This window comes from Mus caroli, chromosome 11 (genome assembly GCF_900094665.2).
Source record: "Mus caroli chromosome 11, CAROLI_EIJ_v1.1, whole genome shotgun sequence".
NCBI lineage: Eukaryota > Metazoa > Chordata > Mammalia > Rodentia > Muridae > Mus > Mus caroli.
Window position 1 is genome coordinate 26,549,671 of NC_034580.1, and position 18,205 is coordinate 26,567,875.

The 18,205-nt window shown below is 39.3% G+C and overlaps 1 pseudogene; it reads right to left on the bottom strand.

Moving 5' to 3' along the window:
- Window positions 1-4,217: 4,217 nt before the first annotated feature.
- Window positions 4,218-4,902, bottom strand: LOC110304210 (annotated as a pseudogene).
- Window positions 4,903-18,205: the final 13,303 nt, after the last annotated feature.

Genomic DNA, 18,205 nt, shown 5'->3' on the forward strand with positions numbered 1-18,205 from the left:
CTTTCTGGACGTATTTGTACTTTACTTATTTCACGTTTATTTATTACAGTTATTTAATTTGTGTGTATGAGGCAAGCATATACTATCATATGCCTATGGAGTTCAGAGGGAGGGAGCCAGTTCTCCCCTTTCATCATGTAGGTTCTGGGGATTAGATTTAGCTTATCAGGCTCAGCAGCTAGGATCCTTACCCACTAAGGTATCTCACTGGCCTATTTATTTATTTATTTATTTAGAGACAGAATTTTACTGTAGCTCTGGGTAGTCTGGAACTCAGAGATTTGCTTGCCTGTTTCATCTGAGTGCTAGGATTAAAGACATGCACCACCATGCCGAGCCTCTTTGTTTATTTTTATAAATCATTCTAGGTGATATGTCAGAGTAGCCTGCTGTTTTAACTGTATTTGGAAATTACTCATGATATATATTCCTTCTCCTTCCCTCTCCCTCTTTTGGCATGGAAAAGGAAATAAACAACAGGGACAGTGGTACTGTGTTTTATTTGGATTAATCTTTTTAAAAGTTAAAATTTGCATTTATGTATATGAGTTCTTAGCTTACATATATGTATGCATACCATGTGCACGCCTGGTGCTCTCGGTGGTCAGAAGAGAACGTTGTATCCCATGGAAATAGAGACACAGAGAGTTATAAGCCATTGTGTTGATTGACGGTGGGAATGAAACCTGGCTTCTCTTCATGGACAGCAAGTTCTCTTATCCACTGAGCCATCTCTCTAGCCCTAAGCTTTAAAAACAAAACAAAAGCAACACACTTCTTAGTATCTTTATCTTTGAGAAATTTTCTAATTACTTGGACTTTATATTTGCAGTACAGCATGGACCAGAGTACCTCTCTTTATAGTGCTTATAATGTCCTGAGGAAAGATAGATAATGAATACATAAAAAAAAAAAAAAACATTAAGCAGGATTATTTCACTTTTGAGAAAATAAAGCTCATGTGGTATTGAACATATTTTCACAACTTTGCATACTGAATGCTCAAAGATTGACCTATACTTAGCAGCACTATTTGCACCAAAGGAGTCAGCAGTGCTGTCAACCTGGCTAGCTTCTTCCTCCAAGGACAGCTTGTGAAGTGTAACTAGTATTTTACTGAGTAAAAAAGGTCTGCATTGCAGAAAGGGGGATGAAGGTTGAGCACTGTGATCTGTTTTATGTGTCAGATGCTTGATTTATATAATTAATCTGCTCTTACAGATCATGTTACATCTCATTATCTCATCAGGTAAAAATAAGTCCACTACCACATTTTTTGGAGCCAGGTTTGAAGCAAGCTTTATTAAATACTGGACAGGACCATGGACACTGGCCAGGTCTATATCCAGGAGAGACCCAGACAAAGGCTGTGAATTATGTTAGTCAGATGCTTATAAGGGCAAAACCCACAAGGCCACATACCTCCTGCCTTTGTCCCATGTGGGCTAGCATACATTCTCATGTACTTCTTGTCTAAGTACCTCCTGCCTGCATGTGACCAAGTACATCCTGTACAACTGGGGCAGCCAACCTTATTTACAGAAGTGAAAATATGTGACTTGTTATCTTACACGAACAACGGCTCCCTACATTTCAGGACGTTTTCTGTCCTTGGGGCTTGCAGATTAGAAGCATTTTGGTTTTATAGATTTCTTAAGCATAGTATTTAAAATTCAAAATATAACTTTAGCCTTCACAAAAGAACTACGTGTGTGTGTGTGTGTGTGTGTGTGTGTGTGTGTGTGTGGTCATTGACTGACATCATTTTTAAATAATCTGTCTTATTTGGAGCTTACAGATTAGAGACATTTTTGTGTAGTGGATCTCTTAAGAACAGTATTAAAACTTAAAACATATTTTGTTTTGATTGAGAAGACCAAAACTCAGTGAAGTTAAAGCACACTGACAGGTCAGCAAAGTTGACCTGTTGAAGGTTAAAGCTATCTCTTCAGACTCTGCACCTTAGATTTTAAGGCAAAGTCTGTCAATGAACTTGGAGCTTATTGATTGGGCTAGGCTATTTGGCCAGTGAGTTTTAGAGCTCATGCTATGGTGGACAGGGAGACACCAGGGCTGGCATTCCAAACTTGATCCTCATGCTAGTGTAGCAAACACTTTTACTTAACTGAGCTTTGTTTCAGTGTCAAGATAGCCCATTGAATATGGGTGGCTGAGGCCCAGGGATATGGATTTAAATTGTACTCTGTAACATGTTTCTATGTGGAAGTAGTTTCTTGATAAGATTATTGATTCTGTGAGGTTGATGGACTGCTTAAACATTGTGATTGTAGCATGCTGGAATGTTGCAGATAGAGAGACAAATTTATCTAGGATTATCTTAGTTTTTTAAAATACTATACATTTATCAACGCCCCCCACCCCCCAAACACACACACATCTGTATCTGGGCTAACATCCTTTTAGCTATTGAGTAAAAGTTTTGGAGTCTACTAATGAAATAGACTATTAGCTTCCAGCAACCCATAGTTAAGAATGTCATCAGTTAACATATAAAACTTTTAGTGAGCATTTTCTGTCTTTCTGCAATCCAAATACCTGATATTTTCCCAATGTATTTGGAAAATATCTTCATGTATGATATGCAGCATTTGGTCTGTGAATATAAAAGATCATATGACTGTTTCCATACTTGAACAAAGTAACCTTAATCCATGTTTCCAGACCATGGTAATTCATATTTGGCTCAAAATATCTTTTTCCCATTGATGTAAGGTCTGTGTTTTGCATTGATAAAGCTTGATAATGTAATCTGCTTGACACAGGCTTTTCTGACACTTATGATCCACTCTTTTGAGATCTGGCCTCACCAAACTTAGCTCAATTTACTGAGATGTGGTTCTGTTCTTAATTTTTAATCTGTCTTCTACCATGAACTATGCAGTTTTGGTTTTCCTCGTAGTGGTCAGTAAAACTCAAAATAACAGTTTGCTACCTATCACTGTAATTAGTAATGAGATAACCTATTATTCAAAAGTGAAACTATACTTTGTGTCAGCAGATATAGGGCATGGTGTTATTGGAGTGTTTGGCTCTACTCTTGTCACGCCTGCACAGGTGGCTGATGCAAGTCCAGCTCACATGGTCCCAGCTCTCAGGTGTAATCAAGAACTCACAAGGTTTATGGAAGCCTTCTGCCTGGCTGAACCCTTTCTTAAGTTATTGTTGAATCTGTTTGTATATTGATGTGTTGACATGTGTATGCATGATATATGTTTGAGAGGGTGAGTGTACAATGGTGCATGCATGGCAGTAGACAACTTTGTGGAGTTGTTTCTCTATTTCCACCTTTTCATGGGTTCCTAGGATAGAACTCAGGTGATCAGGCTTACGTGTCTAGTGTTTTTAACCAGTCAGCCAGCTCACTGAAAACCTTAGAATGATACTTTGGTGACTTTACTAAATTTATAGCAACTTTTTAGTACATAGCTAGCAAAGTGATTGTATATCTACCTGTATTTATTGTTTCTTAAAATTCAAATTATACTCATAATTCCATTGAGACCCACTGAAGATTAGGCCATCTATTATTTCATAGTTATTGAATCTGAGCCATAGAGAATTTAAGTATCCTGCCTAAAGTGTAATCCAAATTATAACTGGAAAAGCCTGGATTGTAGCCTAACTCTTCTAATTCCAAATCTTCTAACTCTGAATGTTACCTTCCTAAACTAGTGTTTTTGTTTTCTGTTTTGTTTTTCATTAGAACCTTTATTCAATTCACTGTCCAAACAGAATTCTTTATAATATTCTAGCAAGTTAGTACAGGGAACATCACACAGTGACACTAACTGGTTGCAAGGGCAACTTTGTGCAGGCTTGTTTCGCCCTTTCCTTCTGCTAAAAGGACAGTCAATAATGTAAGGTTTGGATTGAAGTACACAATGCTAGGGTAGCTGGGTCTATGAGTCCAGCTTAGTAGAGATCCAAATTCATTATTAGGATGATAAGTTTTTTTTCTATTCACAGGAAGTGAGCTCAAGTGACACAACTTAGGCTGCACAGTGATCAGGTTCCAGAGCAGTGAGCATCCTTCCTTGCATACACACAAGGCAGAGCCTTGGAATTTGCCTACCAGCTCCACATCTTCTAACTCTGACTTCATTTTTGATTGCTCTCACAAGAGAAGCTACTGTGCAGAAGAAAACTAGAATCACATTGAGGAGTTTCTTTGTATAGAGATACAGGATTTCAGATTTCTAGAACAAGTGAGATTTCCCAAAGGAAATGGAAGCTATCCAGTTGTTTCTCTTTTAGTTTTGTGCCATTGATCCTTGTGAAATTCTGAAATGTTGGTTCTTCATGGCTTTCCTTTGTAACTTTGTGATCAGTGTTAGGAATGTCACTGTCAGCTTCTTCATCTTTTTCATCCAGTTTCTTGAGTAAATATCAAGTTTGAAGGTCCTAGCACAGGACCTAGTGTATTTGGTAGTCTCCAGTCCAAGTCTACAAGAGCCCTTTCTAAGGGCGTACTAGTTACTCTTTCTGCTGTTCACTCTGTGCATTTGCCAGTGAGTACTTCAAATGTTCATATTCAGGATGATATTTCCTCATAACTTTCTGCAGCATTAGTGATTTGCACACAGAGTTCATAGAAACTGTACCCTCTACAGCAGAGACACTTTGTTCATGACTGCAATGAGAGCCAGTTTAGTTTTATATAAGTAAGATTCTGTATGCATAAAGCATATTGAACATAAAGACTACTGGGTTTGTATTTTGTGATATATCCATTAAGTAGGTAAACACTGTTGAAAGTGAGGGTGTCAGAGCCTCAGTAATGTTTGTCCCAGAAGCTGACCAGGTGAATATCGTAATCTGTCCAGGTGTGCCATCAAGACACACCTTAAATATAATAATGTCTATAAAAGTACTTTGATTCATCTTTACTTTTAGATACAGTCTCAAGATACCCTCCAAGTCTGTTTTCAGGCGTGAAATAGATAGGAAGCCTATTGCATATCTGTTTGACCTGTATAAGCAGGAAAATTCTCAAACAAATGAAAGAAAGTCTACATTAGATAGTGGCAAAAGGCAATCTCGGCCAGTCAATCAGTTTCCAGCTTTGAGCCAGTTTGCAGACCCAAGACCCCTTGAATGAAGGGGTGGCCAGGGTCACCTGAGGAAGGATCTTGATAAGACATCTAAAAGTTTTGCTGTTAGCCTTTCTCCAGTTCTTCCCCAGAGGGTAACAAGGGTAACTGTACACCAGGGAGAAGGAAATAATCAGACTTTCTGGGGTCTATTGGATGGTTCAGAAGGGACACTGATCTCAGAAGATCCCAAGAAACATTCTGGCCCTCCAGTTAAAGTAGGTGCTTATGGAGGGCAGGTGATTAATGGAGTTTGAGTGATGTCCGACTCACAGTAGGTCCATTAAGTCCCCGAACACATTCTATGGTCATTTCCCCAGTTCTAGAATGTATCCTTGGGATAGATATACTTACAAGTTGGCAGAATTCTCACATTGGTTCCCTGACCTGTAGAGTGAGGGCTATTGTAGTTGGAAAGGCTAAATGGAAGCCTTTAGAGTTGCCTCTGCCAAAGAAAATAGTGAATCAAAAACAGTATTGTATTCCTGGAGAAATTGCAGACGTTACTGCCACCACAAAGGACTTGAAAGATGCAGGGGTGGTGGTTTCCACCACATCTCCCTTTAACTCACCTATCTGGCCAGTGCAGTGGAGAATGACAGTTGACTATCAAAAACTAAATCAGGTAGTTACTCTGATTTCAGCTGCTATACCAGATGTAGTTTTGTTACTCGAGCAAATTAACACATCTCCTGGTACTTGGTATGCAGCTGTTGATCTAGCAAATGCCTTCTTCTCAGTGTCTGTCTATAAGGACCACCAGAAGCAATTTTCCTTTCAGTTGGCAAGGCCAGCAGTATACCTTTACAGTTTTGCCTCAAGGATATATTAACTCTTCTGCCCTGTGTCATAACTTAGTTAGAAGGGATCTTGTTCATCTGTCACTCCTACAAAATTATTCATTAGTGCACTATATTGATGATATTATGCTGATTGGACCAAGTGAGCAGGAAGTTGCAACCACTTTGGACTAATTGGTAACACATATTCATATCAGAGGATGGGAAATAAATCTATCCAAAATTCAAGGACTGTCTACCTCAGTGAAATTCTTAGGAGTCCAGTGGTGTGGGGCATGCAGAGATATTCTTTCTAAGGTGGCCCCTTCCACCACCAAGAAAGAAGCACAACATTTAGTGGTCTATTTGGATTCTGGAGATAGCACATTCTTCTCTTGGGCGTGTTACTCAGGCCCATTTACCAAGTGACTCAGAAAGCTGCTAGCTTTGAGGGACCTGGAACAGGAGAAGGCTCTTCAACAAATCTAGGCTGCTGTCCAGGCTGCTCTACCACTCTGACCATATCATCCAACAGACTTGATGGTACTTGAGATGTCAGTGGCAGGTAGGGTTGCTGTTTGGAGCCTCTGGCAGGCCTCTGTAGGTGAATAACAGAAGAGACCTTTGGGATTTGGGAATAAAGCTCTATCATCATCTGCAGACAACTATTCTCTTTGAAAAACAGCTCTGGGCCTTAATGGAAACTGAACATTTGGCAATAGTTACCATGCAACCTGAACTGCCTGCCCATCATGAGATGGTTGTTATCAGACCCTCCAAGTCATAAAGTAGGATGTGTACAGCAGCAGTCTATTATCAAATTGAAGTGATATATATGTGATTGGGCCAGAGCAGGTCCTGAAGGCACAAGCAAGTTACATGAAGAAGTTGCTCAAATGCCTATGGTTTCTACTCCTGTCACAATGCCATCTGCTGCCAAGCATGCACCTATAGCCTCATGGGGTGTTCACTATGATCAGCTGACTGAAGAAGAGAAGACTGGGTCCTGGTTTACTGACGATTCTGCACATTATGCAGGCACCATCTAGAAGTGGACAGCTGCAGCATTACAACCCCTTTCTGAGACAACATGAAATATACAGGTGAAGGAAAATCTTCACAGTGGGCAGAACTTCTGGCATTACACATGGTATTACAGTTTGTTTGGAAGAAGAAATGGCCAGATGTATGATTGTTCACTGACTCATAGGCTATAGCCAATGGATTGGATGGATGGTCAGGGACTTTGAAAGATCATGGTTGGAAAATTGGTGAGAAAGACATCTGGCGAAGAAGTATGTGGATAGATCTCTCCAAGTCGGCAAAGGATGTGACAATATTTGTGTCCCGTGTAAATGCTCACCAAAAGATGACCAGCTGAGGAAGAGTTGAATAATCAAGTGGATAAGATGACTCGTTCTGTGGACAGTCAACCTCTTTCCCCAAGCATCCCTGCCATTGCTCAATGGGCACATGAACTAAGTGGCCATAGTGGCCAAGATGGAAGTTATGCTTGGGCTCAACAACATGAACTTCCACTCACCAAAGCTTACCTGACTACAGCTGCTGCTGAATGCCAAATCTGCCAACAGCAGAGACCAACACTGAGCCCCAGGTATGGCACCATTCCTTGAGGTGACCAGCCAGCAACCTGGTGGCAGTTTGACTACAGTGGACCACTTCCTCCATGGAAAGGACATTTGTTCTTACTGGAGTAGATACTTATTCTGGTTATGGATTTACCTTTCCTGCATGTAATGCTTCTGCCAAAACCACCATCTGTGGACTCACAGAATGCTTTATCTATTGTTATGGAATTCCACATAGTATTGTTTCTGACCAAAGAACTCATTTCACAGTCAGAGAAGTGTGACAGTGGGCCCACAATCATGGAATCCACTGGTCTTACTATGTTCCCCACCATCCTGAAGCAGCTGGTCTAATAGAAAGTTGGAATGGCCTTTTGAAGACCATTATAGTGACAATTAGGTGACAGCAGCATGGAGGGCTGGAGTAGAGGTATTCAGAAGGCAGTATATGCTTCAAATCAGCATCCAATATATGGTACAGTTTCTTCCAGGATACATGGTCCAGGAATCAAGGGTTGGAAAAGGGAATAGTTCCATTCACTATCACTCCTAGTTACCCTCTAGAAAATTTTTTGCTTCCTGTCCCCACAACCCTAGATTCTGGTGACCTAGAAGTTTTGGTTCCAGAGGGGGGCAGTTCTCTTACTAGGAGCCACAACAAACATTCCATTGAACTGGAAGCTCAGAAATCCCCCTGGTCATTTTGGGCTTTTAATGTCCTTAAACCAACAGGCTAAGAAAGCAGTAACAGCGTTAGGAGGGGTGATAGATCCAGATTACCATGGGTAAATTGGATTGCCTCTCTACAGCGAGGTAAGAAAGATTATGTCTGGAGTGCAGGAGATCCCTTAGGGCGTCTCTTAGTACTACCATATCACATTAAAGTCAATGGGAAACTATAACAGCCTAATCCAAGTAGGATGACAAAGGACACAGACCCATCAGGAATGAAGGTATGGATCACTCCTCCAGGAAAAGAGCCAAAATCTGCCTAGGTGCTTACAGAGGGTGGAGGAAATACAGAATGCATAGTAGAGGAAGGTAGTTATAAATACTGTCTAAGGCTATGTGACCAGTTACAGAAATGAAGATTATAAATTAATATGAATGTTTCTGTTTTATTTTGTTAAGAACACATTTGTATAGCTATTTGTGTTTCCCTCCAATATCTTTAACATCAATCTGCATTTAAGTTGAGATAGTAAAGGAGTGTTCCCAAGGGATTTGTAAATTTGTAAATTTACAAATTCTTTTTTGATTGTCTGAGGAATAGTTATATCATGTTAGGCATATTCATGAGCTAGTTATTGTTTCATGTGGACGTGAGATATTATTTGTATCAAATTGACAAAGGGTGGATTGTAATGTTTATTTCTGGTTGTCAACTTGACTATATCTGGAATGAACTACAATCCAGAATTGGAGGGCTCACCTGTGATCCTGTTCTTGAAGATGGAAGACACATGTTTCTGACCTGGATCTTGGGATATAGATCTTGAGGCATAGTGGCCATGAAAAGCTTAGGTCTAGGCAAGGTAGTACATGCCTTTAATCCCAGGAGACTAAGGCAAGGAGATCTTTGAGTTCAAGGTCAGCCTGGGACAAAGCAAGTCCCAGATCCAGGCATCGTGGTATACACCTTTAATCTGGGCCACAGCTTCTGCTGGAAACCTACACAGAGATGAGTCACTTTTTTTTTTTTTTTTTTTTTTTTTTTTTTTTTTGCTTGCTTTCATTTACTTGCCAGCACGTCTGGTGGAACCTACTTTTACAGACTTGATCAGATCAATCAAATAGCCTTGTGGAACTGAGCAACTACTAGATTCTTGGACTTTCCATTCACAGCTGACCATTGTTGGGGAGTTGGACTACAGACTGTAACTCATCATAATAAATTCCCTTAATATAGAAAGACATTTCATATGTTCTGTGACTCTAGAATTAGTTCCCTGATTAATATACCCCTCCTCCTTCACATTTTATCTTCTTATTCCAACCCTCGTACCCATCCATATCTATATATTCTATTTACCTTTTCTGACAAGATCTGTTCCCCCTAGTCCCTGTAAGTCACCTTTGTGGTTCTTGGATTGTAGCTTGCTTATCGTTGATTTAACAGCTGATGTCCCTATACAAGCAAATACATACCATGTTTCTCTTTCTAAGTTTGAGATGCCTCACTCAGAATTATTTTTCTAGTTCCATCATTTACTTGAAAATTTCATGATTTCATTTTTAAAAAAATGGCTGAATAATACTCCATTGTGTAAATATACCACATTTTCTTCATCTATTCTTCTGTTGGGGAACATCTAGATTGTTTCCAATTTCTGGCTATTATGAATAGAACATGGTTGAGCAAGTGTTTTTGTGATAGGATGAAATGTCCTTTGGTGTATGACTAAAGAGTGGTATTGCTGAATCTTGAGGTAGATTGATTCCCATCTTACTGAGGAACCACTAAACTGATTTTCATAGTGGCTGTACAAGTTTGTACTCCAACCAGAAATCCATGATACTCTACATGGAAATCCTTTACTGCACATGGTCCCCAACATGAGGTGTCACTTGTTTTATTAATATTACCTATTCTGATGGGTGTAAGGTGGAATCTCAAAGTAGTTTTTATTTACATTTCCCTGATGAACATTCCTTTGTGTTTCTCAGTCATTTGAATTTCCTACTTTGAGAATGCTAAGAAGTAAAGGGGAAGAGGTGATTAGATAGCTCAGTGGATTAGGCAGGTGCCACCAAGCCTTTTGTTCTGAATTTTATCTCAGGTACCCACATAATGAAAGGAGAGAACTGATTCCTTCAAATTGTTCTCTGACCTCCATACACATACATAAGCCTTTTTTTTTTTTCCTTTTTCCTTACATCATAGATACATAGATTTGTACATCAGAGGTTTTTTTGTTTGTTTGTTTTATGCTAGGGACCAAATCCCAGGACCACACACTAGTCAGATGGTGTTCTTTTACTGAACTGTATCCCTAGCCCCATGTCAGAAGTCTTGTTTCCTTTAGTATAATGTGTGTGCATTCAAATTGTACCAGTGGTTTATACTTAAGGGGTGGTAATAAATCTTTAGTTTTATGGGATGAATCTCTACATAAATTATTATTTCTTCCCTCCCTAGTGCTGGGGATTGAAACTTGGACCTTATACATGCTAGGCCAGTGCTCTAACAACTTAATTAAATCTCCATCCCTGGAATTTTTCTTGCTATTGTTGTTTGGGTGATTTATCTCTTCCTTCTCATCATTCATTCATTTATTCATTCATCCATTTGTATATATAGGGACTCAGGGATATTGGTTTTGTACTTTGGGTTATTGCTTTGTACAATATTATTATTATTGTCTTAAAAACTCTTGGCTAGATAGGCTTCATTGTCCTTTCAAAATACTTGATTTTTTCTTTTCTGAGTTTTTTTTTTAACTTTGTGACTCTATAAATATGCTTCAGGTTCATTTTATATATTCTTAGATCCAGTGCTGGAATCAGCTATTTTTATGAGACTTGGTTTCTTCTATTGGAGAATGATATTCTAAACCAAGATCTGAATACCACTGGTGTGTAATTGGTTTTAAGCCATTTCTGGAATTAGAAAATGAAATGATGGATTATAACTCATATGTGTATATGTGCATAATTATAGTCATTTCTGTTTGTTAACTTAGTACTTTTAAATGGTTTTGTGCCAATGTCTGGACTGTGAAATGGAAACTTCTCATTTCTTTGAAAAATCAGTTTGGGGTACACAGGTGAAAGGATGTTTTGCTTAAGCAGACACATGAAGGAATGCTTTCCTATAGCAAACAGGTGAAAGGATACATAATGTTTCGAAGGAATATTAATATGATCCCACAGACAGTTCGAGGTAGAGGGTTTGCCTTGTTCCACCTCATTAGTCTTTGCTGATGACACACATGAATTGGTTTGGCTTACATTGCATTGCTGAGCTCTGTTTATGGTGACTTCATAGAGAGAAACTTGCCAAAGAACTTCTTGTGAGGTTCCTGTGTGGCTTCTTCTCACTTCTGTGGACTTGACTGGTTGGGGAGCCTTACAATATCTTTTGTATTGAACTGCCCTTGCTAATTTATGTATTGTGTCTATTGAGTGGACTAGATTGTAGCTGATGGTTTGTGTGTAGTGTTTGCCAAGTGGACTGGACTGCAGCTGTTGATTCATGCGTGGTGTTTGCTACTGGATTGAACTGCTGATAGCCTGACAAGGAAGAAGATTGAAATACCCCCTAAGAAATATTTATAAACAGATCTACTTCCCCCACGTCCAAATAACTTCTTTTCCAATACCTCTGATGGATGATGGATGGACTAGAGGAGAGGTTCATGTATAAATAAGCAGAAAGTGTATATGCATTGTATAGTATTGAACCTATTTCTCCAATTAACCAAATTAGACATATGGCTGGATGACAGCCAACAAACTTCTAATTCCTCATATTTTTGAATCTCAATCAATTTGGATATGTTGGTAATATTAATTTTCATATTAAGAGACATTAAGGAAAAGTGATTGTTACTTCCTGCTGATTTTCTTGTGAGAGGTGGAATTAAGTTTGTGTAGGCTTATTGAAAGATTACTTTCTTGCTTCTTCTAGGGTGTAGTTTCACTCTTTGTGTTGGTGTTTTCCATCTACTATCCTTTGTAGGGCTGGATTTGTGGAAAGATATTGTGTAAATTTGGTTTTGTTATGGAATATCTTGTTTTCTCCATCTATAGTGATTGAGAGTTTTGCTGGGTATAGTAGCCTGGACTGGCATTTGTGTTCTCTTAGGGTCTGTATGACATCTGCCCAGGATCTTTTAGCTTGCATAGTCTCTGATGAGAAATCTGGTGTAATTCTGATAGGTCTGCCTTTATGTTACTTGACCTTTTTCCCTTACTGCTTTTAAAATTCTTTCTTTGTTTAGTGCATTCAGTGTTTTGATTATTATGTGACAGGAGGAATTTCTTTTCTGGCCCCATCTATTGGGAGTTCTGTAGGCTTCTTGTATGCTCATGAGCATCTCTTTTTTTAGGTTGGGGAAGTTTTCTTCTATAATTTTGTTGAAGATATTACTGGCTCTTTAAATTGGGAATTTCTCTCTCTTCTATACCTATTACCCTTAGGTTTTCTCTTCTCATTGTGTCTTGGATTTCCTGGATGTTTTGGGTTAGCAGCTTTTTGCTTTTTGCATTTTCTTTTACTGTTGTGTAAATGTTTTCTATGGTATCTTCTGCACCTCAGATTCTCTCTTCTATCTCTTGTATTCTGTTGGTGAGCTTGCATCTATGACTCCTGGTCTCTTTCCTAGGTTTTCTAACTCCAGGGTTGTTTCCCTTTGTGATTTCTTTATTGTTTCTATTTCTATTTTTAGATCCTGGATGGATTTGTTCATTTCCTTAGCCTGTTTGATTGTGTTTTCCTGTAACTCTTTAAGGGATTTTTGTGTTTCCTCTTTAAGGGCTTCTACCTGTTTACCTGTGTTCTCCTGTATTTCTTTAAGGGAGTTATTTATGTCCTTCTGAATGTCCTCTATCATCAACATGAGAAGTGATTGTAGATCTGAATCTTGCTTTTCCAGTGTGTTGGGGTATCTAGGACTTGCAATGGTGGGAGAATTGGTGGGAGGATTGGGTTCTGATAATGCCAAGTAACCTTGGTTTCTGTTGCTTATGTTTTTACACTTGCCTCTTGCTATCTGGTTATCTCTAGTGCTACTTGCCCTGGGTATGTCTGACTAGAGCCTGTCCTCCCTGTAATCCTGGTTGTGGCAGAACTCTTCCAAGTCAAGATGACTCTGGGATCCTGCAATCCTAAGATCCTGGGTATGTCCGAGCTCCTGTGATCCTGTGATCCTCTGATCCTGGGAGCATTGGAGCACCTGGGAGTAGAGCTGCCTCTGGGTGTTATGGAGCTGGCTGCAGAGTTAGCAACCAAGGTCTACTCAGGGTGCCAGCCCAGACAGATCGGGAGGAACCCATGCCACTGGTCTGGGGAGTTCCTGCATGCCTGGGTCCTGCCAGTCCCAGTTACTCCCAGTGTTGGGATACAGATGTTGTGTCCTCTTCAGCTCTGATCCTCTGATCCTGGGCACATTGGAGCACCTGGGAGTGGAGCTGCCTCTGGTTGTTGTGGGGCTGGCTGCCGCTCTAATTCTTTTAAGCTTATTATAAATCTAACAGTTTTTGTGTCTTTTGTTTAGGAATTATATGGTCTAAGTTGGCTAGAAACTCCTAATAAATAGATAAGGCAACAAGGAGGTGAAGCAAACCCTCATAATAATAATAACTACAACAAATTGGTGCCTAATGTGGGGCAAGAAATTACTTATAATCCAAGTTAAAATTTTATATATCCTAGGTAAAAGGCATCTTGTTCCTTTAAGATAGAAGCCACAATGGCACTGGGTGGAGGATGGGAGATGGGCAACATTTTCTTTGAAATGTTTTTTTTTCCCCCAAGCCTTGCAATGTTCCAGATAGTGTCAAAATACTTGCTAGTTTGGCATGAGTGGTTTCAAGAGGGTCAGAGGTCAAATTAGCGTACAGCTGTACCCCTGGCTGACTGTAATCCAAGCCTTGCTATGTTTTTACCCAGAGCTGGCACACTTAGCCCCTGAGCCAAGGAAACACAGGACTAGCAGAGGCTGCCGAGGTCATGGAGCTCTCTTCATGCCTTCTAGAGCTGAGGGTTGACAACCAGGATCAGAATTCTTCTTTAAAGGCTTGGACATGAACATGCAAGCTGTGTACTTTCCATAGTTAAGAGCTCATGAAATAGGGTGTCATGCTGCTCTGAACTGCCAACCAGTTTCATTAAGATGTGGGGCTCCTATAGTAGAACTAATGACAGCTCAGCCTAGCACAAAATACAGAACTCAGACATCTAAGCAGGTATAGTATACTTAAAAATATGCTTGAGCTGGTTGTGGTGGCACTTGCTGGTAAGATTTGCTAAAGGAAACAAAGACAGAGACAGATATGTTCCTTGTGAATCATGCTGGACTGATCTACAGAGCAAATTCAAGATAGCCTGGGATACACAGAAAATCCCTGTCTCAATAAATAATAAATATATGTGGGGCAGTGGACTGTGCTACCATATAGAAGGACTGGTAAGGTAGTAGAAAGTTCAGAACCCCAATAAGTCTCATAATTGAGAATGGCAGGAGTTCAAACTAGGTCCCAACCAGGTGGTGCATAATACCATACTAAGAGAACCATGACAACCAGTCATGTAGCATAGCACTTGGACTTCTCCATGCTAATGAGGTGTCTAGATAGGCCTCAAGTGTTTAACCAATGAGCTTTCCTTCATGGGCATTCCTTCCTACAAAAGGTATTTAATCTCTGGTCCACACTGAGTAAGATGTATGCATCTTCATCTACCATGAATAAAAAAGTTGGGACAAGCAAGTACTGTCTCTTTCATCAAGGACCACCATGGGGGAGGCCCTCCTCATACAAGAGTCATGCCTATGCCTCTTGGCACTCACTTGGTGCTAAACCGGATTCTGCCCTGTCCTGCAGACTCCATTCCCAACTCCTCGAGCTTCCCAGTGGGGGTACACTGGAGGATGGAAACCACTGTTCTCAACTCCATGAGGTTCTCAGTGGTGTCTGGGTGCCCAGGAGTTTGAGAACTACCTCATCCATCACAGCCCCTGCTGTTTCTCAGCTGGAGAAATATGGGTTGGAACCCCTATCTTAGACTGTTTTTTGCCTTCCCTGAGTGGCATGTTGGCACCCCAATGGCTAGGAAAAAGCACAGCCTAACACTCTGCATTTTGCCTCCGGGAGCTGCACATTTGTGGGGTTTGAACACCCCAGCAGCCAAGTGAAAATGCAGACCCACAAATATGTATTACTGTAGAGAAGGCTATTTGGACTTTGTACAGTCTTGTTTTGATTTGTCAGAATAAACATGATTATATGTTCAATGATTATAGTGATATTGTATATATTCTTGAAAAAAGTCAAAATGGAACAGACCTGCATGAAAGGGGCTGCCAGATTGGATCAGTTATACTTTAAACTTCTGGATAAAGGTATATTATGTTGAGAGAGAGGCTTTATGTTTGTGTCAACAGAAAAGGGGGAAAAGGCTTTGGGGATCAAATCCAAACTATTAAGGATCAGTTTTGATAGAGGGATACCTCTAGAAGATCATTACTACAGACAGGAGGAAAAGAAAAATCAAAAGGTCTAAACAGGTAATGTGTAATACCAACACTCTATTGAAACTACTCTGAAACTGAGTGGGATGTGTATATGCGTCCAGGAGGAACTGCAGCTCTACATAGCCAATGAATTTTGTTGGCTACATAGTCCTCAAGACTCATCATGCCATCCTTTCATATAGCATAGATAAAATTTTATATTGCAGTTTTGGTTACTAGCTCAAGAAAGATGTCTTTCACCTGTTCAAAGAACAAAAATTTGATCTTTATATGATCTATGTGCATTTTACATTCCCTACATTGTTATTACAAAAATGCATGTTACATTTAATAGCTTATATATTTTCAGAACAAAAGGACCAAATACCAATAAGCTGGAACAGGATCTATTAAGATTCATCCTGGAGGATGGTGAGATTCTGACATACTTGTTCCACCATCCGACCTTGTCTAGCCTGACAGACTGATCCATCTAAGACTTTACAAATATCTAAACTTTCATAGCACTCAGAGAGTAGAAAAGAAATGTTGCAGCTGGCTTTCTTAAGACTTAAAGATTTTTCCAATTTTCTTGGGCCCCCAAAAAGAAATATTATGCTCCAAATCAGCAGGAAGCAATTTCAAAAAGACCATCGTCTGAATCCCTTAGTTTGGGGTGGATAGTTTTGGTCATTTTATGAGTTATGGATATATTGTCATTTAAAAGAATGGTTACAAAATAGTTATGGTCTTGGGAAGGGAGGATTCAATAGGTAGCTTAGACCCAGGGATTCTCTCTTTTTCTTTCTTTCCTTTTCTCTAACGTTTTTCGTAGATAAAAAGTTGAGAAGAAAACACGGGTATAGAGATATCATATAGGAAGAATAGTATAAAAGGGTAGATTATTTAATCTACTCTTCAACTTAGCTATTACTATTCTCAAATAATGTCATTTTTGTTTACATTAATATGGATTATTGTATATTGATACAGGTGTAAGGTTTTCATTGGTATAAATCTTTGGATTTTGATACAATGTTTAAGGTTGATTTTGGTATATCATAACTTATGTATGTTTCAACAGTTGTGTAGCTATTATGCCTGTGCAACTTGTTTAAAAATATGAGGAGTAGTCCTAGTCCTTTTGACAGCTGCTATTGTAAACTGTTAGGGATGGTTAAAAAATACAAGTTAATAGTCGTCAGACAGTCAAATTCATGGTCATGTCAGATACTAGTCTAGAGTATCACATGGTTGAACAGATAATAAATATCTAGAAACAAGCAACATTTGCTTGTTCAGATATACCATGAGTAGACATTGAAATATGTCAGCTCCTAGCAGCACCCTATTTGACTTTGGAGAAACAAACAAAACATGATTATTGAAGAATTAGGAGATGGTTTCTAATGTCACAAGCTGCCACTGGGCAGAGAAAAATGCCTTATTCCCTCTGCAGACAGAATGCTGTCCAAAATGGGCAAAAAAAAAAAAAAAAAAAAAAAACACAGTCAAAGTCTACTGCTGAACTCTGCCAAGACAGGGTAAGCAAATCTTTCGTATTTCCTGCTTCACAAAAATGTCTGTCAGATGCACTAGGCCAGAAGGCTAAAGATGGATGCACCAGTGTTAGAGACAATTCTGGAGAACTGTTCAGGCAGCCATTTCTCTGCCTTTTCTATAGCCTTGGAAGCTGCTTGTTTGTATTTTCTACTTACTCAGGTAATATTTATTCCTTCTCAGGTCTCTGATTGAAACCAGATAGTGATAGTCTCAAAATTAAACTTTAATTATAAAAGGTCTAAGAAAATATTTTGGAGTCTTAAGAAGTTATTTTAAGGAAGACAAATAAAGGTTAGAGGGCTCTAGAAGAGGTTTTAATGAAGGTTGGAGAGGAATTATAAATGGTGTTTTAAGGATGTAGTTGTAAGTTATAAAAGAGGATTTAAATACTTAAGATTATAATGAGAAAATGATTTATGTATAGAACTCTAAACTAACCAAGATAGGATAGATAATAGAATACTTTCTTCTATGTTGTCAAATATAAGTAGACTGGACTTTTGTGAATATAAATATTATACATAGATTTCATAATTATGTTACAATTGTTCCTGCTGTATGTTGTTCATTATTGTAAGAGAAAGAGCCTTTTTATTTAGACAAAAAGAGGGAAATGTAGGAGGTTGGTCTGGTATAACTATGTATTCAAATGCTAACTTCTGGCTCATGAGATTGCGTTGCCCCGATGAGGAGATCCTCACGTACACCAAATAATGTTATGTAAACCTTGTTATACCCAAGTTATCCCTGATTGGTTAATAAAGATGCCTATAGCCTGGGATTGGAAGAAGACGAAGATTCCTGGGCTTGAGTTCTGAGGCAAGACCCATGAGGAGCATGAGGAAGGAGGAGGGGGAGGGGGAGGAGGAAGAGAGGGGGAAGAGGAAGGGGAAGAGGAAGAGGAAGAGGAAGAGGAAGAAGAAGAAAAGAGGAAGAAGAAGAGGAAGAGGAAGAAGAAGAAGAAGAGGAGGAGGAGGAAGAGGAGGAGG